The sequence below is a fragment of the Choloepus didactylus genome, chromosome 17 (assembly GCF_015220235.1).
Source record: "Choloepus didactylus isolate mChoDid1 chromosome 17, mChoDid1.pri, whole genome shotgun sequence".
NCBI classification, from domain to species: Eukaryota; Metazoa; Chordata; class Mammalia; order Pilosa; family Megalonychidae; genus Choloepus; species Choloepus didactylus.
Window position 1 is genome coordinate 47,384,693 of NC_051323.1, and position 27,386 is coordinate 47,412,078.

The 27,386-nt window shown below is 37.4% G+C and overlaps 1 protein-coding gene and 1 long non-coding RNA gene across 3 annotated transcripts in view; both read right to left on the minus strand.

The window, feature by feature from the left end:
• CAMKMT (calmodulin-lysine N-methyltransferase) overlaps positions 1-27,386 on the minus strand; it is a 499,328-nt gene that overhangs the window by 258,380 nt on the left and 213,562 nt on the right. The window lies entirely within an intron of this gene.
• LOC119512541 overlaps positions 1-27,386 on the minus strand; it is a 205,304-nt gene that overhangs the window by 15,921 nt on the left and 161,997 nt on the right. Inside the window, exons 2-3 of the long non-coding RNA XR_005212402.1 lie at positions 20,414-20,455; positions 2,488-2,535 (exon numbers count right to left, since the gene is read on the minus strand). This is a non-coding gene — a long non-coding RNA (uncharacterized LOC119512541). The remainder of the gene's footprint in view (positions 1-2,487; positions 2,536-20,413; positions 20,456-27,386) is intronic.

Sequence of the window (27,386 nt, forward strand, 5' to 3'; positions counted from 1 at the left end):
TTTTACTCAACAGATTTATAGGACATGTACAGACACATGTGCACCCAAATACATGTTGTTGCATGACAAAACAATACTGTATGGCAAACCATCTCTGTGTGAAAAGTGCTGAAATAGCATCAGTAACTTTAGAAAATCCAGGCTTCTTATTTATTTTTAGGTTTAAAATAATAACACCTATGCGATGACCAGTTTTTGCTCACTTAAGACCATTGAGAGACCTTTTAAAACAGTGGTTTGAACTATACATTAGAATCACCTGGGAAATTTTTTCTGTTTTTGTTTTTTTAAATTCCAGGCCACCACTTACAATTATGCCTAAGAGTCACCCCCAGAGAACCTCTTTTTTTGCTCAGATGTGGCTTCTCTCTTTCAGCCAACCCTGCAAATAAACTCCCTACCCTCTCCCCTATGTGGGACATGAATCCCAGGGTTGCCAGGGGTGTTAAGTCTCCCTGGCAAAGTGGGACATGATTCCAAGGGATGATCCTGGCCTTGGCATCATGGGATTGAGAAAGCCTTCTTGATGAAAAGGATGAAAAATATAGCAAAATAAAGTTTCAGTGGCTAAGACATTTCAAATAGAGTCAAGAGGTCATTCTGGAGGTTATTCTTATGCATTATATACATATTCCTTTTTAGTTTCTAGAATATTAGAATAGCTAGAAGAAAATACCTGAACCTTTTGAACTGTAATCCAGTAGACTTGATTCTCGATGATGACTGTATAACTATATAGCTTATATTGTGTGACCATGTGATTGTGAAAACCTTGCGGCTCACACTTCCTTTATCTAGTGTATGGGCAGATGAGTTATAAAATAAAGACAAATAATATATAAATAACGCAGGGGGGGGATAAGGGATATGGGATATTCTGGGTACTTTTTTTATTTGCGTTTTTTAATTTATTTTGGGGTAATGAAATGTTCTGAAATTGATTGTGATGATGAATGCACAACTATATGATGACACTGTGAGCCACTGATCATATACTTTGGTTGGATTATATGGTGTTTAAATATATCTCAATAAAATTGCATTAAAAAAAAAACCAAAAAACTCCAGGCTACACTCTGGTCAGTTAAACTGTTAAATCAGATTCTCTGGGGTGGGATCCAGGCATTAGTTTTGTTTTTTATTTTTAAAGCTCCCCAGGTGATTCAATGTGCAGCAAAGTCTCAGAAGAACTGTTTTAGTAGTTGTTTATTCTTAAAGTATTTTTTTCCTTTTTTTTCTCCATTAAGTAATCAGGCAATACTAAATTAAAGAATCCTCATATGCCAGGTCTGAAAAATCATCTAAAAAATAAATTTCATGTAATAATTTCATTTTCAAGAAGGGGAGACTGAGACGCAGAAAAGTCAACGGACTTTCCCAAGTTCTCTGACAAAGCTTTAGAGCCATATCTTCTTATTGCAATCCAAAATTCTTTCTAATATATTGAATTGGTATATTGGACAGGTTAATTTTATTTTAAAAGGAAGTTTTGGTTCTTTTTCTAAGCATTCTTCATCCAATTTATCAATAAAAAATGTTGGAAGATGTTCCGGTTTGCTAATGCTGCCATTATGCAAAATATCAGAAAATGATTGGTTTTTATAAAGGGGGTTTATTTGGTTGCAAAGTTACAGTCTTAAGGCCATAAAAATGTCCAAGCTAAGGCATTAACAATAGGGTACCTTCACAGAAGAATGGTCAATGGTGTCCAGAACACCTCTGTTGTCTGGGAAGGCACATGGCTGGCATCTTCTTCCTTTGCTCCCAGGTTGCATTTCAAAATGGTGTTCTCCAAAATATCAGTGTCAACTTTCAACAGCCATCTTCAAAATGTCTCTCTAAGCTGCAGCAGCAAGCTCCTTCTGTCTGTGCTTTTATAGGGCTCCAGTAAACCAATCAAAACCCATGCTGAATGGGCAGGGCCACACCTCCATGGAAACAACCTAATCAACACTAATACATCTGCCTCAAGACTGCATTGAAGAACATAGTATTTTGGGGGACATTATACATCCAAACCAGCACAGAAGGCATAGTCATTAAGCAACTTGCCATATAAATGAATATAAATTAAAGCTAAGCCACCTGGCATGGTCCCTGACCAGCACTATGCTAAGAAATGTGAGATATACAAAGATAAGAAAGATGCCTTCCCCCAAAAATCTGCAATCTAGTAGAGCAAATTACGAACATAAATGCCTTTGACACCAGGCAAACCAAGTGAGGAAAAAATGGATATCCCTGGGATTATGATTCCATCTTGTACAACCCTAATAGTGATCAGTAGGGTAGTTTAGTTCACAAAGTTAACTTACAGATAATGGTGAATACTTGCATAGAGATAATAGATAAATAAATAGTGTTATCAACTTTATAGGAGTTGTATGCCTTTATTCACTCCAAAGAAAGTTCTAATCAATGAATGTACTTTGAACCTCCAATGTATTAATAATGTAAAGACACTATATTCTCCCTTTATAGTATTACCTTTTTTTTAATCCTGTGAGATGGTATCAGGAGCACAGAGGGTAATATCTATACAATGAAAAATATAACTATTAAAATATTGTAAAAGAATATTTACTCACACTGAACATAGAGTATATTTTGAAGTTAAAAAGTCAGGTTATAAAAGCAGTACATGAGTATAATTCTTTTTAAAAAAGAAATATGTATTTTTATATATATCTATGGAAATACATCCCAGAGTTAAGAGAAGATACCTCTAAGTAGGATTACAGGATTATTTAAAAAAAAAATTCTCCGAAAAAATTCTTTGTGAAGTTTCTCTTCTTTAAAATAGGAGCAATAAGTTATAGCACAGGATTGTTGTTTAGACGTAAACGTCTGTTAAAATGAAAAAACTTCCTACATTGTGAAATGTATACTTAGTTGTCAGTTTGTCCTCATGCCACCACCACCACCTCCACAAGTGCTGACAGATGTAGGTCTTCTTAAGCAGATTAGGCAGGTTGGACTATAATATTAAGAGCATGGCTTTGGAGGCAGATGTAAATCCCAGCTTACTAGTTGTATGACCATGGCAAGTTACACAATCTCTCTAAGCCTCAGTTTCCTCATGTATGAAAAGGAAATACTAGTACCTACCCTCACAAGACTGTTACGAGGATTAAATGAGTTAATACTTGTAATTGACGTGTAATGAAACCTCAAAAAGTATTACATGTTATTGTTAATGGTTGAGCTACTGCTGTAATAATTACATTAGTAAGCAAATGGATTAGAAAAGAAATGAGAATATAGAGAGACTGCAGATAGCATCAAGAAAAAAAACAGAATTAATTTGTTGTACAAGTGCCCAGGATCTGAAATTCTGATGTGAAACACAAGGTGGTGTAGGAAAGAGTGTGTATGTGGGGATTTGTTCGACCCTCACTAGCTCAATGTACCAGAAGAATCTTGACTTAAAGCCCTCAGTTAAGTGGCAAGTTACAAAGCTCCCAGCAGGATACTACTATCTAAACCTTCTACCAGCTTATAAGCATCAACTTGACTTTGTATTTTTATTCTGTACAACCTGTAACAAGCAACTTCACCACCATCACCCCTCTGTAAGGAAGCTTAGCCGTTTCTCTTATGCTTTCCAGCTGTGCCCAGGACTCACTTCCCTACTTGATCATTACTCGGTTATTTCCTAGACTTTCCCTAACTAGTCCATATCCTTGAGACTTACAGATAATTCCATTTCCTTGTCCATTTAGCAGCATCAAATCTACTTTACTCTCTATCACAAAGGAATGCGAGAACCAATGTAACTAGACCTTATGGTGCATCATTGATGCCTAAATTGCCCCTTGCCCTAGACTATATACATTGCCTTCTATCTATAGCACAAATCAGATTGAAAGATTGAAAAACTTCTGATGGTAGATATAATTTACCTCTTGTAAAGGGGGTAGAACATGTTTGACAAAACAACTGGCTGAGTGGCTTGAGAAAAAATGGAAATAAAAAGGAATAAAAAGGCCAATTTTAAAATTAAATGCTGTAGACTACAGGTATGATTCAGACAGAGAGGTTACCAGGTTATCTCAAGAGAAAGTAATAGGGAAGAGAAAGTCATACCTATATACCAATGCATAAAAGATGAGTAATAATTCAATTATCCATAAAAAGGTATTCCTTGGAAATGCAAACCAAAACCACAATGAGATACCACTTCACAACCAATAGGATGACTATTAAAAACAAAAAACAGAAAAATAGAAAGTAAGTGTTGTTGAGGATGCAGAGAAATTGGAAACCTCATGCATTGCTGGTAGGAATGTAAAATGGTGTAGCCACTATGGAAAAGTCTGGCAGTTCCTCAGAAAGTCAAAGTTAAATTGCAATATGACTTAGCAATTCCACTCTTAGGTATCAACCCCAAATAACTGAAAGCAGAGACTTAGATACCTGTACATCAATGTTCATAGCAGCATTGTTCACAATCACAAGAAGGTGGAAACAACCAAAGTGTCCAATGATAAATGAACGGATAAACAAAATATGGTATATCCATACAATAGAACACTTTTCAGTCATAAAAAGGAATGAGGTTCTGATACATGCTACAACATGAACGAACCTGGAAAACATTATGCTAAGTGAAATAAGCCAGACACAAAGGGCAGATACTGTCTGATTTCACTAACATGAAATATCTAGAATAAGCAAATTCACAGAGGCAGAAAGTAAATTAGAGGTTACCAACCTAGGGAGAGGGGATATGGGGAGTTATTGCTTAATGGGTAAAAAGTTTTGTTTGGGTTGATGAAAAAGTTTTAGCAAAGGAAGGCGGTGATGGTAGCACAGCAATTTAAAATTAATTAATGCCATTGAATTATATACTTAAAATGGTTAAAATGATAAATTTTAGGTTATATATCTGTTACTACAGTTTTTTTTAAAAGTGCACTAAAAAGATTTTCATCTACAGGAAAACCTAACAAAAGAGGAAAGAGTAAGGAAAAGTAGAGATTAAGAAAGGAAAACAGTAAAGGCAGAGTTGTGAGAGTATATACTATAAAACACCCAACCAGATGGAGAATAGAGATGATCTATTTCTAAATCTAGATACAAAATTGAGTTTTTTGCAAGATGTAGTGGAGATGAGGAGCATCATCTTGCCAGATTTATACTGGAAGGTTGCTAGGAGCTTATAAAACACAGTGTCAGAAAGTTAAATTCCAAAATGCCAAGGCTTGTAAGAAGAAAAAAAAAATCCACCAATATTATAAAAAGTTTGTTTGGATAAAAGAATGCTACAGAACCAGTGTTCAGGGTGTGTGATGCAATCATAAGGAGTGACAGGAAGAAGGCAGTACTTACCAATTCATTTTTTGGTCTATTTAATTTTCTCTGGAAAGGGTAAGACAATAATCAAAAAGAAGGATTCAAAGCCCCAGCTAAGATGTAAAATAGTAAGAAAGCAGCATGAAATCACTTCAAGTGAATTCAAGTTTGCAAGCTTAGACAAATTACATCCCAGGGTACTGAAAGAACTTGAGGGCGAATATGCAGAATCAATATTAATAACTTTGAGACATCCCCCAAAATGGGGGAGGTACTAGAAGAATGGAGATGACTATAGGCTTTTTTCAGATTTGTAAAATGGGTAAAAGTAGATTTGGTAAAACTATAGCCCAAAAAGCTTAACTATTAGCCCTTGCCCAAACTGTAGATATTAATAAACAAAAGTATGCCAAGCTCATCCAGTCCACTTTATTATTTTTTGAAAGGTTAATAGGCTATTAGGAGAATGCCAAAGTATCTCTTGATTTCAAGAAAGCATTTATGTAAGACTCAGGAGATGTCTTTATGGACAAGATGAAGAACAACCAACCTGGAGAGTTAATGGATATTCATTTTCCTAGTGGAAATTCAGATCTATTCTATTCAAAAATTTTATCAACAACTTGGAAAGAGAATTCAAAGCAAACATCGCCATTCTCCAATAGCCAGAGAAGAAATAATTAACCTGGATGACAAATGAGAATTTGGATTGATTTTGATATTTAGGTATAATAAAAATAAAAGTGAGAGCAGGTGGACATACAAAGAAGCTTATTTATTTTAAAACAAATTTAAACAAGTATCATGTACAAAGTAGAGGAGACCTTCCTTACTAACCATTCAATTGAAAAAGGTGATTTTCAACAGTCATAAAGGACACAATCATGAACTAATTATGTATTTCTAATTCAATCAACATTTGAGTTACTTCATTGTTTCAGGTGCTATGCTAGACTGTTTGATCTGTTCCTTAATTAGGCTTCAGGAAGAGAAGTTTACAGAAGGTTCAGATCTACAGAGGTAATCACCAGCTATACGGAGTCCTCATAAGACATGTTTCAAAGAGATGAAAGATTTGATAGCATTCAGAAGAGGGTGAAAAATCGGAAGACCATATTAGAAAAAAAAGTGGTTGAGTAAAATGGAATTCTTAGTCTGAAGAAATACTTAGAAAAGACATGAGAATTGTTATCCAATACTTGAAGGACTCTCATGAAAATAGGGTGGTGCTCTAGAGAGAGAGCAGAGTGTGTAACATAACAGACAAGTACATTTAGGGTCTTTATGGGAACAGTTCCTCACACCTCCAGCAGTTCAACAGTGCACTGCCTCAAAAGGACAGTACTTCCTATTAGTGACGATGCTCACAACTGTATCAGAGATGCTAAAGGAGAGGCTCCTGCATTAGGAGGGGAGGGTGGGGTGGGAGACTGGAATAAATGACTGCATAGCTCCTTCCAAAACTATAATTCCATGATTCTGTGAATAGCAAGTTCTAACAAGAACAATGCAGTTACTAGGTTGTGCCTCAAATCAAACAGTTGTCAAGTTGGATGGCTTTAGCAGCTCTAAGCCTTTGAGACTTAGAAGCCTTTGAACTGTTGTAGATCCTGAGAATTAATTAACGAGTTTCTCTGAACCTTGTCTATTAAAGACTAACTTCTGCCTAGGAAACATCCTTTGAGGCTAAGACAGAAGATAAAAGCACCTCATACACACACACACACACACATACATACATACACACATACATACATACATACATACATACATACATATAAACTGGCCCATCCCAAAGTGTAAACTTGGCAAGCACCAAGGAAACTGTGACAGTGCAGCAAACTCTTAAAAAAACTGACTGGCAATACTACTATAGCTCACCCCAAGGAGAAGCTCTTCACTTAAATTTTCCTTTAATGCCAGGCAGGGTCCTGCTAACAGGTGTTTCAAATTGACTGACATGTGGGGCAGCAACCTAAATTAATACAGAGCAGAGAGCAATGGCTGATCTAATTAAACTTCTTCCTTTGCCTATCCTTCATATCTAAAAAACAGCAACATGGAATGGAAACAATCTAGAAAACAAAACTGCCTTTAAAAAAGTAATCTCTCCACATAAAGCAGTTGCCTGCTGGTAACAAGTAAACAGACAATGACTCAGAAATACAATAAAGGGTTAGGGTTCTTAGCTGGATGAATTTCACAAGGTTTTCCTACAGAGATTATTGCTATTGCTGTAGCTTCTATTTTACACACAAGAAGGAAAAGAGTGGAAGTGGGGAAGGAAAGATGGAAATAAGTAACTTATCAAAGTATTCCAAGTGGGTCAGCTCAGGATCAGGAGCAATACCCCCAGACCACAGAACTAATATTACCCATTTTGGTCAGTCAGTACCACTAAATTAAGGACTTTATTAAGCACCAGTAGGTATTGCTTCCAGGTGATGGTCTTATTTCACCAAATGAGGGAATGCACTGGCATTTAGACACAGGCCAAAAAACTGAAACAAAAACAGAATGTTTCAAATGCTTACCTTTCAATGCCATCTTCCCTCAGAGCTATGAATAAAATTCAACTGATGCCAGAAATAGGATGCAATAGCAGTTATTACCATTATCCTTTCTACTGGACATTTCTATGACAAATAATACTTGTAAACTAATTACAATTAATTATGAACTAATCCTATGTCTACTTAAAGTTATAAACAAGACAATTCCTCAGTGAAAAGAAGAAACGATATAAGCGAGAGTATAAAAGATAACTTCTGCATACTGTTCATTCACAGGGGAAAAATATTTTCTGTACATTTTTTCCTGAAATAAATTTACCTTCTCTTAACTTGTATCTATTTTCTAAAAGCCATTCACTTTGCAATAAAGGTGCAACCTCTGGCACAGACAGGTATAATCCTACACTCCCCTTTCTGCTGTTTTAAGTCTTGATTTTCCTTTAGAGACAAGCTAGACTTCCTCTCCTCCTGTTCATTCCTCAGTCCAGTACAATCTGGCTGCTACTCCTTATAACCCCCTGGAAGCCTCTCTGGCCAAAATCAATAATGACCTCTTTGTTGCTAAATCCAATAGATATTTTTCTGTCCTCATCCCACCCAACACCTCTGTAGGATTTGACATGGTTGACCACTCTCTAACTCTTGAAAGTTTCTCCTCCCTTGGTTTCTATGACAACTCCTTCTCCTGGTTTTCCTCATCTCTGGGTATTACTTTTCAGTCTATTTCCCATGAATTTTTCCTATTACCCACCCTTCAAATTAGCAATCACCAGGAATCCATTCTGAACTCTATTCTCTCTTTATTCTTCTTTTTAACTAATCTTACCCACTCTCAAGGCTTTAACACATTCATTTGAAGAAAACTCCCAAATCCAGTTCTCCAGCTGAGACCTCTGTTCTGATGACCAGACATTCTGAACCGCCAAAGACTTACTGGGGCAACTCTTCCGACCATTCTACTGATACAGCATACTCAGCATATATAAAACTAAACCCTCCCTCCTCCCCACCCCAACTCTAATCTGTTCTGTTTCCTGTAACAAGCCAGAAACTTGGGAGTCACACCTGATTCCAAGTTGTTCCTTATCCCACACACTCAGTCACCAAAGTCTTTACAATTCTTCCTTCTTAGCTTCACTCTAATCAATTCCCTTCCTTTCCATCGCCACTACCAATATTCTTCATTTAAGCCAGCAAAATTTTTATCTGAATTGTGCCAAGGGCTTCTAACTGGCCTCCCTGACTCCAAACTATCCCTTTTCAACTATTTTCCATGCAGGTCTTTGAAAACTATGAAAATGAACATGTAAATCATCACCATGCTTTAAATATTTGAATGGCTACCCATGGTTTCTGGATAAAGCCTGGCATCATACAAGACTTTGCATTATCTGGTTCCTGCTTACCTCTCCATCTTCTTACACTGCTGCCCTCTTTCCTTTCTTTACTGCAGTTCCAAGACTCTTGCCAGGAAAACTCTTGCCAAGCCCTTTTATATCTATAGTTTCCTCAGCTGGAACTGTCCCACCCCAACTCCTGTCTTCTGGTTAATTCCTATCATCTGTTCTGTTTTAATTATCTTAACTAACAGATACTGATGTAGTAGTTACTATTTGCCAAATTCTGTTCTAAAGGACTGTATAAATATTAACTCATTTAGCCTCATAACAACCCTATGAAGTGGGTAGTACTATTATTGCCCTCATTTTACAGATGAAAAAACAAGGTGCAAAAAGGTCAAGTGACTTGTCCAAGGTCACATAGTCAAGAAGTGGCAAAGCCAGTATTCAAACGCTGGTCTGCTTCCACTACTTAACCATTAGGAAGACTTCTGTGCTCCCACACCATCTGATACATACCTCTACCACAATGCTTAATTAACCACTGTATTTTTCTACTCCCCTGTCCAGCTCCCCCTCAAAACAGCTTCTTGATGGCAGAATGTCCCCGGCCATATAGTCACCTTGGGTTTATCCCAGTAAATGGTATTCAGTATACAAGCTAAATATTTGTTGAACAATGAAAAAATAGGTCATAATGGAGAAACAAATATTTCTAAAACTTTGTTCTTGAACAGATAAATAGGCATCCATTTCTTAAGATTCTCCATTCTTCTTTATTGACAAGTCACTTAATGTTAATGTCTAGAACCTCTTTTTTAAAATTTTGTTTTTTACAGAACCATACTACACAACCAAACAGTAAAGGTAATCAATATGAAATGAAATGAGAGCTACTTGTAAGAGAGATGTCTTAAATTGTAAACTCATTTGAATATCTTCACTTGGTAAATTATTCTTTTATTTTAGTGTAAATTTATAGTTATAACTATGAGAGCTGTAAGAATAATTGTATCATTATTGGAATAGAGAGAAAAAGGATACAACCCTTGGGTATTTTGCTATCCAACTTTGGTAAGCCACAGAAAGGAAAAACTATTGGGAGTGCATGTCTAACAACAACAAATCATCACCCTGAACAAAAAGATGTCATGTCCTTTTAATGGATAAAACTATATATATTAGAGGTTAAAAGTCAACTTATCTTTTCTTAGCAGTACTTATAGGTAGTTACCCCCAAATCACAGCACTTGTATTAGAGAACAGAGTATAAAATGAGGGAGGTTCAGGAGCTACCTATCCACGTAACCTTCTGGGTCAACGATCAACAGTGTCAGCAGTGTAGTATTTGTGCTGGTCAATTACAGGTACTTGAATAGTTTCTGCTACTTGCCGAAGATGCTACAGATTTTTCAACAAAAGACTCTGATGTGCCATGAAACTTTAAATCATAGCACATGTATGATATTTAATTTCTGTGACAACAGAGCATTATGACTTTTAATTATTTGGCTAAGCATTTTATCCCATGCATTCCTCATGCCAAGCAGAATTTGGCATATGGACACTGCCCAACAAATACTTGCTAAATTTGAATGACTTCTGAAAAGAACTTGAATTTTTAGGTTAAATGTCTGAAAACCTCTGTCTTATTAACTAGAATAAGAATCATGAATTCATTGTCATAAGCCCAGCTTAACTATATGGCCTGGGACATTCCTTGTTTATGCCTCTTGTCCTAGCACAATTATTAACAGCCCAACTTTCACTCTCAAACATGTCCCTGTTTGTATGACAAATTATATGGTCATACTATATATGCTCCGTTAAGTCAAAGAAATTGCTATAAGACATCAGGCAGTCCGCCCTCAGTACTCTCCAGAGGAATGGAATACAAAATCAGTCTTGACCACATACACCAAGATAAAGCTGAAGATTTATGGCAGGCATGACAGCAATTTCAGCTCAAAATTAATATTCATATTACCAACATTGACAATAACAGGTATGGAAAAAGTAGACGAAAAGTAGTCTTCTTTTACTTTCTTTCCAACTAAAATATTCACTAAATACTCTTTTCTGCTAAAATATTTATCCCCCTTCTTAAATCACTGTAGCTTTGTCTATTGATTAAGCTTTGTCTATTGTCTTTGTCTATTGAAAAAAGTTCTTTCCTAAACTACATAAGCTTATTCTGTCCCTAAGGCTGAATAATGGAAGGCAAAGGATCACAATGGTTAAGAGGAAGGCTTAGTCGTCAAGCAGACCTGTTTTTTCATCTCAGCTCTACCACTGTATAACATATAGCCTTGGACAAATTATTTAGCTTTTCTGTGCCTTGGTTTCCTCTTTTGTAAAATGAAGATAATATTAGCAGGACAGTTCAGAGAATTAAAAGAGATAATGCATACAAAATGTTCAGCATGGTTCTAGGCACATAGTAAGTAAGTACTCACTAAATGGGAAATACAAAGGAGAGGGGTTGCCTAAGACCTCACATCAGATTCTGAGCATTACAGCAGTATTTTCTGTGGAAGGACCCGACTTGCACAGAATCCCAGAATTCTGGAGTTGTTATGGCCTGTAAAGATTACCAAGTAAAACTATCCATTTTGAGAGGAGAATGTCAAGCCCTAGATAGGTAAGTGACTTGGCTCAGTTTGCATGGCTTGTTAATGGGAAAGCCAGAAGTAAAATCTGAGTTCTTTTTACATTTTTTTTTCTGAAATGTATGAAAAAAATTCAGATGTATTAATGACTACAGACAAAATGTGAACATATATCCACACTATATATTAGAAACCCATATTACACTTTGCCCTGAGTAAGTTAAACTGCTTTTGATACAAATGCCAATGTACCACTAAGGAAAGTTCTTCATAAGTATACAAACTATGTAGTTTATAGGCCTCAGTTTTCCCTAATGTAAAGTGGGAATAATATCACATGATCCCCAGTGCTAAGAAGATTAAATGTCAATAGTGACATGAGATTTCAAAAAATCTTTTCCACTGCTGCCATTTAAAAAGCATTCTTTGGTTTACAGCCCAGCCAGGAGTTTTTGAAGAATGCCAGGGCCTCGATGCTAATGGACTGGCTGTGTTACAGCATCTTTTTCTTAGGAACTCTCGCAACTGAATGTTAAAAACAAATTACAGGTGGGAGGCGGGGCAAGATGGCAGACTGGTGAGCTGTATGTTTTAGTTACTCCTCCAGGAAAGTAGGTAGAAAGCCAGGAACTGCGTGGACTGGACACCACAGAGCAATCTGTCTTTGGGCATACTTCATACAACACTCATGAAAATGTCGAACTGCTGAGATCAGTGAAATCTGTAAGTTTTTGTGGCCAGGGGACCCGCCCCCCTCCCTGCCAGGCTCAGTCCCGTGGGAGGAGGGGCTGCCAGCTCCGGGAAGGAGAAGGGAGAACTGCAGTGGCAGCCCTTATCGGAAACTCATTCTACTGATCCAAACTCCAACCATAGATAGACTGAGACCAGACACCAGAGAATCTGAGAGCAGCCAGCCCAGCAGAGAGGAGACAGGCATAGAAAAAAAAAACAACACGAAAAACTCCAAAATAAAAGCAGAGGATTTTTGGAGTTCTGGTGAACACAGAAAGGGGAAGGGCGGAGCTCAGGCCTTGAGGCGCATATGCAAATCCCGAAGAAAAGCTGATCTCTCTGCCCTGTGGACCTTTCCTTAATGGCCCTGGTTGCTTTGTCTTTTAGCATTTCAATAACCCATTAGATCTCTGAGGAGGGCCCTTTTTTTTTTTTTTTTTTTTTCAATCCTTTTTTCTTTTTGTAAAACAATTACTCTAAGAAGCCCAATACAGAAAGCTTCAAAGACTTTCAATTTGGGCACGTCAAGTCAAGAGCAGAACTAAGAGAGCTCTGAGACAAAAGGCAATAATCCAGTGGCTGAGAAAACTCACTAAACACCACAACTTCCCAAGAAAAGGGGGGTGTCCGCTCACAGCCACAATCCTGGTGGACAGGAAACACTCCTGCCCATCGCCAGCCCCATAGCCCAGAGCTACCCCAGACAACCCAGTGTGATGGAAGTGCTTCAAATAACAGGCACACACCACAAAACTGGGCGTGGACATTAGCCTTCCCTGCAACCTCAGCTGATTCTCCCAGAGTTGGGAAGGTGGAGCAGTGTGAATTAACAAAGCCCCACTCAGCCATCATTTGAGCAGACTGGGAGCCTCCCTACACAGCCCAGCAGCCCAGAACTGCCCTGGGGGGACGGCACTCACCTGTGACATAGCACAGTCATCCCTCAACAGAGGACCTGGGGTGCACAGCCTGGAAGAGGGGCCCACTTGCAAGTCTCAGGAGCCATACGCCAATACCAAGGACTTGTGGGTCAGTGGCAGAGACAAACTGTGGCAGGACTGAACTGAAGGATTAGACTATTGCAGCAGCTTTAAAACTCTAGGATCACCAGGGAGATTTGATTGTTAGGGCCACCCCCCCTCCCCGACTGCCCAGAAACATGCCCCACATACAGGGCAGGCAACACCAACTACACACGCAAGCTTGGTACACCAATTGGGCCCCACAAGACTCACTCCCCCACTCACCAAAAAGGCTAAGCAGGGGAGAACTGGCTTGTGGAGAACAGGTAGCTCGTGGACGCCACCTGCTGGTTAGTTAGAGAAAGTGTACTCCACGAACCTGCAGATCTGATAAATTAGAGATAAGGACTTCAATAGGTCTACAAACCCTAAAAGAACCCTATCAAGTTCAGCAAATGCCACGAGGCCAAAAACAACAGAAAATTATAAAGCATATGAAAAAACCAGACGATATGGATAACCCAAGCCCAAGCACCCAAATCAAAAGATCAGAAGAGACACAGCACCTAGAGCAGCTACTCAAAGAACTAAAGATGAACAATGAGACCATAGTACGGGATATAAAGGAAATCAAGAAGACTCTAGAAGAGCATAAAGAAGACATTGCAAGACTAAATAAAAAAAATGGATGATCTTATGGAAATTAAAGAAACTGTTGACCAAATTAAAAAGACTCTGGACACTCATAGTACAAGACTAGAGGAAGTTGAACAACGAATCAGTGACCTCAAAGATGACAGAATGGAAAATGAAAGCATAAAAGAAAGAATGGGGAAAAAATTGAAAAAATGGAAATGGACCTCAGGGATATGATAGATAATATGAAACGTCCAAATATAAGACTCATTGGTGTCCCAGAAGGGGAAGAAAAGGGTAAAGGTCTAGGAAGAGTATTCAAAGAAATTGTTGGGGAAAACTTCCCAAAGCTTCTAAACAACATAAATACACAAATCATAAATGCTCAGCGAACCCCAAATAGAATAAATCCAAATAAACCCACTCCGAGACATATACTGATCACACTGTCAAACACAGAAGAGAAGGAGCAAGTTCTGAAAGCAGCAAGAGAAAAGCAATTCACCACATACAAAGGAAACAGCATAAGACTAAGTAGTGACTACTCAGCAGCCACCATGGAGGCAAGAAGGCAGTGGCACGATATATTTAAAATTCTGAGTGAGAAAAATTTCCAGCCAAGAATACTTTATCCAGTAAAGCTCTCCTTCAAATTTGAGGGAGAGCTTAAATTTTTCACAGACAAACAAATGCTGAGAGAATTTGCTAACAAGAGACCTGCCCTACTGGAGATACTAAAGGGAGCCCTACAGACAGAGAAACAAAGAAAGGACAGAGAGACTTGGAGAAAGGTTCAGTACTAAAGAGATTCGGTATGGGTACAATAAAGGATATTAATAGAGAGAGGGAAAAATATGGCAAACATAAACCAAAGGATAAGATGGCCGATTCAAGAAATGCCTTCACGGTTTTAACGTTGAATGTAAATGGATTAAACTCCCCAATTAAAAGATATAGATTCGCAGAATGGATCAAAAAAAATGAACCATCAATATGTTGCATACAAGAGACTCATCTTAGACACAGGGACACAAAGAAACTGAAAGTGAAAGGATGGAAAAAAATATTTCATGCAAGCTACAGCCAAAAGAAAGCAGGTGTAGCAATATTAATCTCAGATAAAATAGACTTCAAATGCAGGGATGTTTTGAGAGACAAAGAAGGCCACTCATACTAATAAAAGGGGCAATTCAGCAAGAAGAAATAACAATCGTAAATGTCTATGCACCCAATCAAGGTGCCACAAAATACATGAGAGAAACACTGGCAAAACTAAAGGAAGCAATTAATGTTTCCACAATAATTGTGGGAGACTTCAACACATCACTCTCTCCTATAGATAGATCAATCAGACAGAAGACCAATAAGGAAATTGAAAATCTAAACAATCTGAAAAATGAATTAGATTTAACAGACATATACAGGACATTACATCCCAAATCACCAGGATACACATACTTTTCTAGTGCTCACGGAACTTTCTCCAGAATCGATCATATGCTGGGACATAAAACAAGCCTCAATAAATTTAAAAAGATTGAAATTATTCAAAGCACATTCTCTGACCACAATGGAATACAATTAGAAGTCAATAACCATCAGAGACTTAGAAAATTCACAAATACCTGGAGGGTAAACAACACACTCCTAAACAATCAGTGGGTTAAAGAAGAAATAGCAAGAGAAATTGCTAAATATATAGAGACGAATGAAAATGAGAACACAACATAGCAAAACCTATGGGATGCAGCAAAAGCAGTGCTAAAGGGGAAATTTATAGCAGTAAATGCATATATTAAAAAGGAAGAAAGAGCCAAAATCAAAGAACTAATGGATCAACTGAAGAAGCTAGAAAATGAACAGCAAACCAATCCTAAACCAAGTAGAAGAAAAGAAATAACAAGGATTAAAGCAGAAATAAATGACATAGAGAACAAAAAAACAATAGAGAGGATAAATATCACCAAAAGTTGGTTCTTTGAGAAGATCAACAAGATTGACAAGCCCCTAGCTAGACTGACAAAATCAAAAAGAGAGAAGACCCATATTAACAAAATAATGAATGAAAAAGGTGACATAACTGCAGATCCTGAAGAAATTAAAAAACTTATAAGAGGATACTATGAACAACTGTATGGCAACAAACTGGACAATGTAGAAGAAATGGACAATTTCCTGGAAACATATGAACAACCTAGACTGACCAGAGAAGAAATAGAAGACCTCAACCAATCCATCACAAGCAAAGAGATCCAATCAGTCATCAAAAATCTTTCCACAAATAAATGCCCAGGGCCAGATGGCTTCACAGGGGAATTCTACCAAACTTTCCAGAAAGAACTGACACCAATCTTACTCAAACTCTTTCAAAACATTGAAGAAAAGGGAACACTACCTAACTCATTTTATGAAGCTAACATCAATCTAATACCAAAACCAGGCAAAGATGCTACAAAAAAGGAAAACTACCGGCCAATCTCCCTAATGAATATAGATGCAAAAATCCTCAACAAAATACTTGCAAATCGAATCCAAAGACACATTAAAAAAATCATACACCATGACCAAGTGGGGTTCATTCCAGGCATGCAAGGATGGTTCAACATAAAAAAACAATCAATGTATTACAACACATTAAAAACTCGAAAGGGAAAAATCAATTGATCATCTCAATAGATGCTGAAAAAGCATTTGACAAAATCCAACATCCCTTTTTGATAAAAACACTTCAAAAGGTAGGAATTGAAGGAAACTTCCTCAACATGATAAAGAGCATATATGAAAAACCCACAGCCAGCATAGTACTCAATGGTGAGAGACTGAAAGCCTTCCCTCTAAGATCAGGAACAAGACAAGGATGCCCGCTGTCACCACTGTTATTAAACATTGTGCTGGAAGTGCTAGCCAGGGCAATCCGGCAAGACAAAGAAATAAAAGGCATCCAAATTGGAAAAGAAGAAGTAAAACTGTCATTGTTTGCAGATGATATGATCTTATATCTAGAAAACCCTGAGAAATTGACGTTACAGCTACTAGAGCTAATAAACAAATTTAGCAAAGTAGCGGGATACAAGGTTAATGTACATAAGTCAGTAATGTTTCTATATGCTAGAAATGAACAAACTGAAGAGACACTCAAGAAAAAGATACCATTTTCAATAGCAACTAAAAAAATCAAGTACCTAGGAATAAACTTAACCAAAGATGTAAAAGACCTATACAAAGAAAACTACATAACTCTACCAGAAGAAATAGAAGGGGACCTTAAAAGATGGAAAAATATTCCATGTTCATGGATAGGAAGACTGAATGTCATTAAGATGTCAATTCTACCCAAACTCATCTACAGATTCAATGCAATCCCAATCAAAATTCCAACAACCTACTTTGCAGACTTGGAAAAGCAAGTTATCAAATTTATTTGGAAAGGGAAGATGCCTCGAATTGCTAAAGACACTCTAAAAAAGAAAAACGAAATGGGAGGACTTACACTCCCTGACTTTGAAGCTTATTATAAAGCCACAGTTGCCAAAACAGCATGGTACTGGCACAAAGATAGACATATAGATCAATCGAATCGAACTGAGAATTCAGAGATAGACCCTCAGATCTATGGCCGACTGATCTTTGATAAGGCCCCCAAAGTCACTGAACTGAGTCATAATGGTCTTTTCAACAAATGGGGCTGGGAGAGTTGGATATCCATATCCAAAAGAATGAAAGAGGACCCCTACCTCTCCCCCTACACAAAAATTAACTCAAAATGGACCAAAGATCTCAATATAAAAGAAAGTACCATAAAACTCCTAGAAGATAATGTAGGAAAACATCTTCAAGACCTTGTATTAGGCGGCCACTTCCTAGACTTTACACCCAAAGCACAAGCAACAAAAGAGAAAATAGATAAATGGGAACTCCTCAAGCTTAGAAGTTTCTGCACCTCAAAGGAATTTCTCAAAAAGGTAAAGAGGCAGCCAACTCAATGGGAAAAAATTTTTGGAAACCATGTATCTGACAAAAGACTGATATCTTGCATATACAAAGAAATCCTACAACTCAATGACAATAGTACAGACAGCCCAATTATAAAATGGGCAAAAGATATGAAAAGACAGTTCTCTGAAGAGGAAATACAAATGGCCAAGAAACACATGAAAAAATGTTCAGCTTCACTAGCTATTAGAGAGATGCAAATTAAGACCACAATGAGATACCATCTAACACCGGTTAGAATGGCTGCCATTAAACAAACAGGAAACTACAAATGCTGGAGGGGATGTGGAGAAATTGGAACTCTTATTCATTGTTGGTGGGACTGTATAATGGTTCAGCTACTCTGGAAGTCAGTCTGGCAGTTCCTTAGAAAACTAGATATAGAGCTACCATTCGATCCAGCGATTGCACTTCTCAGTATATACCCGGAAGATCGGAAAGCAGTGACACAAACAGATATCTGCACGCCAATGTTCATAGCAGCATTATTCACAATTGCCAAGAGATGGAAACAACCCAAATGTCCTTCAACAGATGAGTGGATAAATAAAATGTGGTATATACACACGATGGAATACTACGCAGCAGTAAGAAGGAACGATCTCGTGAAACATATGACAACATGGATGAACCTTGAAGACATAATGCTGAGCGAAATAAGCCAGGCACAAAAAGAGAAATATTATATGCTACCACTAATGTGAACTTTGAAAAATGTAAAACAAATGGTTTATAATGTAGAATGTAGGGGAACTAGCAGTAGAGAGCAATTAAGGAAGGGGGAACAATAATCCAAGAAGAACAGATAAGCTATTTAACGTTCTGGGGATGCCCAGAAATGACTATGATCTGTTAAATTCTGATGGATATAGTAGGAACAAGTTCACAGAAATGTTGCTATATTATGTAACTTTCTTGGGGTAAAGTAGGAACATGTTGGAAGTTAAGCAGTTATCTTAGGTTAGTTGTCTTTTTCTTACTCCCTTGTTATGGTCTCTTTGAAATGTTCTTTTATTGTATGTTTGTTTTCTTTTTAACTTTTTTTTTCATACAGTTGATTTAAAAAAGAAGGGAAAGTTAAAAAAAAAAAAAAAAAAGAAAGAAAAACAAGGAAAAAAAAAAAAGATGTAGTGCCCCCTTGAGGATCCTGTGGAGAGTGCAGGGGTATTCGCCTAACCCACCTCCATGGTTGCTAACATGACCACAGACATAGGGGACTGGTGGTTTGATGGGTTGAGCCCTCTACCATAAGTTTTACCCTTGGGAAGACGGTTGCTGCAAAGGAGAGGCTAGGCCTCCCTATATTTGTGCCTAAGAGTCTCCTCCTGAATGCTTTGTTGCTCAGATGTGGCCCTCTGTCTCTGGCTAAGCCAACCTGAAAGGTGAAATCACTGCCCTCCCCCCTACGTGGGATCAGACACCCAGGGGAGTGAATCTCCCTGGCAACGCAGAATATGACTCCCGGGGAGGAATGTAGACCCGGCATCGTGGGACGGAGAACATCTTCTTGACCAAAAGGGGGATGTGAAAGGAAATGAAAGAAGCTTCAGTGGCAGAGAGATTCCAAAATGAGCCGAGAGGTCACTCTGGAGGGCACTCTTACGCACACTTTAGACAACCCTTTTTAGGTTCTAAAGAATTGGGGTAGCTGGTGGTGGATACCTGAAACTATCAAACTACAACCCAGAACCCATGAATCTCGAAGACAATTGTGTAAAAATGTAGCTTATGAGGGGTGACAATGGGATTGGGAAAGCCATAAGGACCACACTCCACTTTGTCTAGTTTATGGATGCATGAGTAGAAAAATAGGGGAAGGAAACAAACAGACAAAGGTACCCAGTGTTCTTTTTTACTTCAATTGCTCTTTTTCACTCTAATTTTTATTCTTGTTATTTTTGTGTGTGTGCTAATGAAGGTGTCAGGGATTGATTTAGGTGATGAATGTACAACTATGTAATGGTACTGTAAACAATCGAAAGTACGATTTGTTTTGTATGACTGCGTGGTATGTGAACATATCTCAATAAAATGATGATTAAAAAAAATAAATAAATAAATTACAGGTGACCCTGATAAAACTATTCAAGAAGGCAAATTTGACATGTTTCTTTCTAGTGCATAAAGTTTCAGGGACCTTCAAGACTTACCAGTAACAGCCCAGGGAACACCAAGGGCCACATGCATAATTCCCTTTAGAACTTCCAACCCTCCTAAAATTATGCATGTGCCATATACTTGGTCACCTGGACAATAGGAATTTAAGATCTTCATGCTCAGGTTTCTGGAGTAACTTTATGAATTCAATTATTTGATAGATAAGGCATACCTACCAACTGCATGGCACTGTGCATCCAGTTCTTTGTCTCAGCAATCTAAGAGAGAATGAAAATCCTGCAAATATAGGTTTCTGCCCCAACAGAATAGGACTATGTAGTCTTGTGACTGGATTACTACCATTCACTCTACCCAGGACTCTAGAACACCACCTGAAATTTTGTGGCTAAGTGGCACGGATGTGAATTTTATTTTATTTTATTTTTACATTACAGAGCACTGAAGAAACTGCTTTTAAAAATAATTGGCTTTAAATTATCACTGACAGATAATTTAAAATTTTAGCTTCAAGTCTCATCCTTGATAGTCCCCATGAAAATAGGCAAAAAAAATATAGAACGTAGATCAAATATCAGTGAAAACAAATAATATCTTCACAATTAACATCACAATTAATATCCTCGATCTAAAGGAAAAACATAGAAAATGATACAAAAACAACTGGAGAAGACTCCTGGTTTCCAAATACACATGAAATATTTATGAAAATAAATAGGTCTTCACAAGATTCCAAAAATTGATGTAAAACACTAATTTGGGAATTTTAAAATAGTCTCCTAAATAAAAAAAATCATAATGGAAAGATAGAGATAGTAAAAGAATATATATAGAATGCCCACGGTTCCCTTTATATTTCACAACACTCTTCACTTTAACCCAGTGTTACTGTGCCTCCTTAATCAATATACAAAGCAATATACCAGCTTAATCCCAAAGTACAAGAGAAGTGAGAAGAAGGGACGACAGAATATGACTCCTCCAGGCACTGCAAGCTCTCAGAGAACTCCTTTGGTTCAGAAGACAGTGAATAAATGTTCAACAGATATTATTTTTAAGCTATGACTTCTCCCATATCCACCACATGGAGACAGAATAAAGATGTAACAGAAGCCTGTAAACTCCCTATGTTCAGTGTCTTCTCAAGTGCCCAGCTTACTTTTAGCCTTCTTGTAGACATTACATAACTGATTTAACAAATTCACAATCTCTATATATGAAAATTTTCCATACATACATTTTATATGAAAATGCAATCTTACATGGCTGTCAGTGTTAAAAATATATACATTGATGTTCTTTGTGCTGATATTGCCTCTTTTAGCAGGGTTTTTATTTGGCTATGGCTCCTCTGTCCCCCATACGCACTCTCCTTTTCTCTACAGCTTCCCTTTCCATTCCCTGCCCACTTCTAATCTGCTTCAAATTCAGGCAGATCAGCATGGATCTCTCACATTTTAAAAATCTAGAATCTAAAAATAATCAGAACCATACACTATATACCAAGTCAGGCAAGAATGGAGTAAAGATGCTCTCCACATAAGGCCACAACTTTTAACATGATAGAAGTGGTGTCGGGAACAAAAGTGTATGGCCAGAGTTCAGAAAGACCCATTCTGTTTTTCTAGGATGAAAGTCCCTGATGGGGTGGGGTTGATGGACATCACATCAGACATTGACTTACTGGAATTTGAGGCTTTTGGGCTCTTTATGATAAGCCAAAAAGCCAAAAGATAATAATCCTCTTTGAAAGAATTGTTTTTGAAATATATGAATAGTTCTTGAGGTTGTGGCAGGTGCCTTGGCACAGTGTCTTCCTGCTGTGAGAGAAGGATTCTTCCCCTCCCTTGGAGTGAATTATTTTTCCCACTCAATGTACATTTTCAGTGCTTTTAGGATTATAAAACTATAATCATAGTATTCTGGCAGAGAGTTTCCCCTGGGGGAGCCTACATGATTAGTCATCAAAGAGGGCTTGAAGAAGTGGACAGAGCTGGTAAACAAAAGTGAGAAAAAACCTTAGTCATTCACTAGCTTCAGAAGATTGCAATCATCTCTTTCTGCAAACAAACTGAGAACATTTTCCTCCAGCTGAAAGAAGAACTTATTGGATGTCCCAGAAAAGGATATAGGATATGAGAAGAGAAAAAGGAGATCATGTTTTCTTTTGACCTAGGAGGAAACTAATGTGGAATAGGCAAGGACCAAAGAGAGGAGATAAGTTAGTTTTCTACTGCTGCGTAACAAATTACCACAAATTCACCAGCTTAAAACAACACGTATTTACTAGCTTACAGTTCTGTTGGTCAGAAGTCTGCCATGGCATGACTGGAATCTTTGCTCAGGATATCACAAGGCTGAAATCAAAATGTTGGCCAGACTGAGTTCTCATCTGGAGGATCTGGTGAAAAATCCACTTCCAAGCTCATTTTTCTAATAAGCAGAATTCAGTTCCTTGGGGTTGTAGGACTGAGGTCTGTTTCTTTGCGGGTTGTCATCCAGGGCTACTTTCAGCTTCTATAGGTTGTCCACATTCCTTGCCATGTGGCCCCCTCCACCATCAAGCCAGCTATGACATGTCAAATCCTTCCCATCCTTCCACTCTCTGACTTTCTTTGTCTTTGACCTCCAGACCCAGATTTAACTGGAAGAAGGTGAGCGTATACCAGAGACCCCATCTTAGAATTCTGCATACCTCAAGAGACACTTGTTATTAGGGCTTATGGTTTCATATGAGACCATGGCTTCCTAGCTTAGAAAAACAGGGAAAGAACTGCTGCAACCAAAGAACTTAGAGAGAAATGGGTCCTGGGCAAGGGCAGAATTACTAAAGTTCTAGATTAACAGAGAACTCTAGAATGGGACTGAAAGCGGTATGTTTTGTTTAACATTCATTCTATGATATCCAACACAGTCAGGAATGAGGCAGGAGGGAACCTGGACCTGGAGTTGACTGTCCCCATAAACTATGCCAATACACAAGAAGCTCATGGTAGGATGCTGAGTAAATATTTGCTGAATATAAGAACTAAGCACATTGGGGGCAAACATTAATTAACATTAGAATCATAAATGTAAACTCAGCATATTTCCATGATTTTTATTTTCTAATCTTTTTTCCATTTCCCTAAAATTGCTGCAGAACATTCTAAGCTAAGGCTTTTTCCTGCTCCTTCATTAGGAGTGTTAGCGTGATCAGTGTGTCTTTGGGGGCCAAGCATGCCAGGGGCAGGGACAGTACTGCAGGAGGGACAGTCAGGGACAGCTGTGGTGATGATCCCTGTCCACATGACCTTCAGTTCAAAACCATCCTCCCTATTGCATTATAATTAAACAAATTTAGGCCTCTGGGTACAAGAAAAAAGAGAAAGAGAAGTAATATCTTTTGAGCACCTCTTATGTGCCAGACACTTTATATAAGTTCTCATTTAATACTCCTAACAACTCTATGAAATGGATATTATCCCAGATGAGGAATCTGAGGTGCAGAGATGGGATTTGAACCTGGATTTTCCTGATTTCAAGCCCCAACCATTGTATCAATCTTGTTCCATGTATTGCAAACCATTAAACCTGTAATGATATCATTCACTGTCTTTTCAGTTTTAGGTTACTCTTTCATCTGCCGTTTTCTTAACCCACTCTTCTTTTACTTGAACTCTTACCACTCCCTGGTGAGGCACTGTCCTCCTGACCACCATCCTAGAACAGTTTTTACTCTTCCGCTGAGCTAATTTCCTAGTGGCTGCCTGAGGACTCTATAATAAGATGACCAATATGGTTCTAGCAGAGGTTTTTGTACTTTGACAGTGTCCTCAGAATTCTACTGCATTCACCTTTTCTTTGGGGACTACAGAGAGAAACTTATGAGCCTGAGCCTCTTCTGCCCAATCAGGTTCTCTTTTTTCCATCCACAACACCCTTCAACACAAGACATATTTGCAAAGGTAGGCCATTCACAAGCCAACCCAAGGGATTTACCTTTATCCTTAGGGATTTACAGTCTATATTTCAAAGAAAAAAAATCCCACTAAAAAGGCAAGTTTGCAGATGGAGAAATGAAACCAACACCAAGTCCTGTATCATCTTGCTGTATGGTCAGTCTCTCTGTGTGTACTACACTGTATCAGCATTAGGGAAAATTAAGTGAGAAAAACATTACAACAGCCCAGGGACACTTCTACCTAAATTTTGTGATTACATTTTAAGTGCTCTCTGTCACAGATATCATAAACTGATTAAATCATTTCATGCCTGACCCCTACTGACTATGCTAAGTGAAAAGAGAGGGCTATTAATAACTACCCATTTCTGACAGCTGCCCAGGGGCAATGCAGCCTTTTGCAGCAGTGAAATGACTCCCCGGCTCACTTACTGAATGCTGAATATTGATTCATATTATGAGTGTTGTCAAACACAGAGTGCAGTGCTGCAGATCCGTAGTGGCAGGTCATCAGGAATAGCATTAGCAAATGTCAGGTCAGGAATCAAAGGCCTGCTGGACTCTTTAGGGATGAGATTTATCGATTCCATAAAACGTGAAACAGATCAAGTACTTGTGATGATGGAAATGGTCGTGGCAGAATGAGGCTGAGCCTGCTCTGATGTAGAGCTCAGGAGAGATGCATCACACAAGTGACCACTGAAGAAATGCTCAAAGTTGGAATGCCCAGGACAAGGAGAACAACAGCTTTGGGCTAAGAAGGAGATTTTAGAGCTAAACGTCAGATTTCAAATGTGAAATTGGTCAAAGGTGTGTATGTATGTGTCTAAGCAGTCTAAGGTATTTCCCATATCCAAATAAAAAAGAATGTGATTAGATGCCAATGAATGTCTTTCAGACAAAAGATCACTCTCTCTGTAAAAGATGTAATTTATTATTTTAATGACATCCCTTTTTGAAGATACTTTATTATATCTGACCTCTAGATTTCCCTCATTAGAATTAGTTTTTGAATTAAATGTTTCCATATTTTTACTCCACTCAATTGTTTCACAAGATATCCATAAAAAGTGTGCCTTTGTAAACCCCTCCACCTCTCTGGTGTCTTCATTTTGATAGAGTTAAAAAAAAAAAAAAAAAAAAAAAAAAAGCCCTAAACTAGAAGTCAGAGGCCCTTCTAATCCTTGTTCAGCCACTTATCTTGTGACATTAGGCGTCACAATCTTCTGGGTCTCAATTTCCTCATCTGCAAAGAAACAAAAAGCAAAACTATATGTATACTAGCTCTGCAAAAAGTTTTGATTTAGAGGATCAATAATAGATTACAAGTTTCATGAGGGAGAGCAGGGTATATGTATTACTCATCCTTCTCATCCTTATATTCTCAATATGTAGTAAAGTGACAGGTTCAGAGTATTAATTTATTTTTAAATTTAACTAAATTAGAGATGGATATACTTTGAGACTGTAAAGGTTTACTAAATTGCATGTTGCTTTTATTATTTTATGTTTATTTGCTAATTAGGTAGTACTTAGTCTTCCATTACAAAGAATGTTTGCTAATGGAGGTTTGCCAAAGCCATACTTTACTTTTTGCTTCTCCCGTGAGTAGGCCACATATGCCTTCTTTAATTTTGACCCATATTGTGATGCTGCTGAGTTCTAAATCTGTTTATTATATTTGAATAGGTAACTATAAGCTGGTTGTTAACTAAAGCTTGAAAGAGTTTCTGCTCGTTATAGAAAATTTGCTTTTTGACCCCATCAATTAGCTTTTTACAAAATGCACTTCAGAAAATTAAACAAAACTATTCTTTTAAAAATCACTTAAAAATAGCCGAATCATTTGATTACAACAGATCATCCTAGCTTGTATATAAAATTTTTAAAAAAATTTTCTTTTATAGTTTATTTTGTATTTATTCAGACTTACTTAAATTCTAAATTTTCTTCTGGTAAGAAAATAGAGAAAGAAAAAAAGTACTAGGATCTTATAGCCTGCCCATCAAAGGATCACTCTAGTCTTGTTTTAAGTGGGTTGATGAGAGAAAATGAACAGGTGCTACAGGTTACTCAGCTGTTCTAAAATTAAAGATTGATATTTTTCCTCTTGTTCTATTAGTAGACCTTTAGTGACATGTTAGCACTGGATAATGGTTGCAGCAGTGTAAGCCTCATGCTGTGATTTTTAACAGAAAGCCTAGCTACAGCAGCAAACAATGACATCTCCCCATAGCCAGTAACCTAATAAGGAAGCAGTTGCAGCCTTAGGCAGTTTGACTACACAGCAAGAGAAATCTGACTTCCAATGCACTGACTTTACTTTAAAGACAATGGCCTGGCTTAATTAGCACTGTATTCATTTGTAACTCAATCAATTTAGAATTTTTGTCCTTTAACCATTGACTCTACCAGCTTAAAAAGGAAAAGAAAAGAAGGGTCAAGCTGCTGGAAATCCTTCTTGATTTGTATAAACAGACATTTTGAACCAGCAATAAAATAATCCTTGACATTAAGTGCTAAGTTTTCCAAATGTCCAGGTAATGATAGAATCATCTTTTAAATAAGAATTTTATTGACTATTTTAGGAATAAATATGGTATGTATTTAATTGAACACCAAAATTGAAATTGTTTTCTTGTACCCTTCCAGTTGGGGCAAACTAAATTTAAAACATTAAGACCTCCCAAACATAGTTATTTCAAACCATTGTTTCCAAGAGTATACAGTACGGCCTACAGATTGAGTCTAGCAAGGTTATGGGATCACATAAACTTCATTTGGCCTGTCTTGGCCTCTCAGCTTTAGTTTGACCAATATACATCACCCTCTGAACAGGAACTAATAAAGTGACAAGTTAAATCATTGGGACAAAGATGGACTTTTTAGTCAGTGGTGCTGGAATAAATGGAAAGCCATTTGGAAAAAAATAAAATTAGACACATCTTAATATTCACAAGAATAAATTTCAAATGGATCAGAAATCTAAATGTAAAAAAATGAAACTATATAAGTACTTGAAGAAAACATGAGTAAAGTACTCTAAAATCTGGGCGTAGGGAAAGACTATAACTCAAAAATCCAAATGTAATAAAAGAAAAATTTAATAAATTTGACTACATAAAAGTTAACAAAAATTAAAGAAAACGTTTAGCATGGCAAGAAGAAAAACACAAGCAAACATAAAACACCATAACAAAAGTCAAAGGCATATTAAATTGATAGAAAATATCTGCAACACATATCAA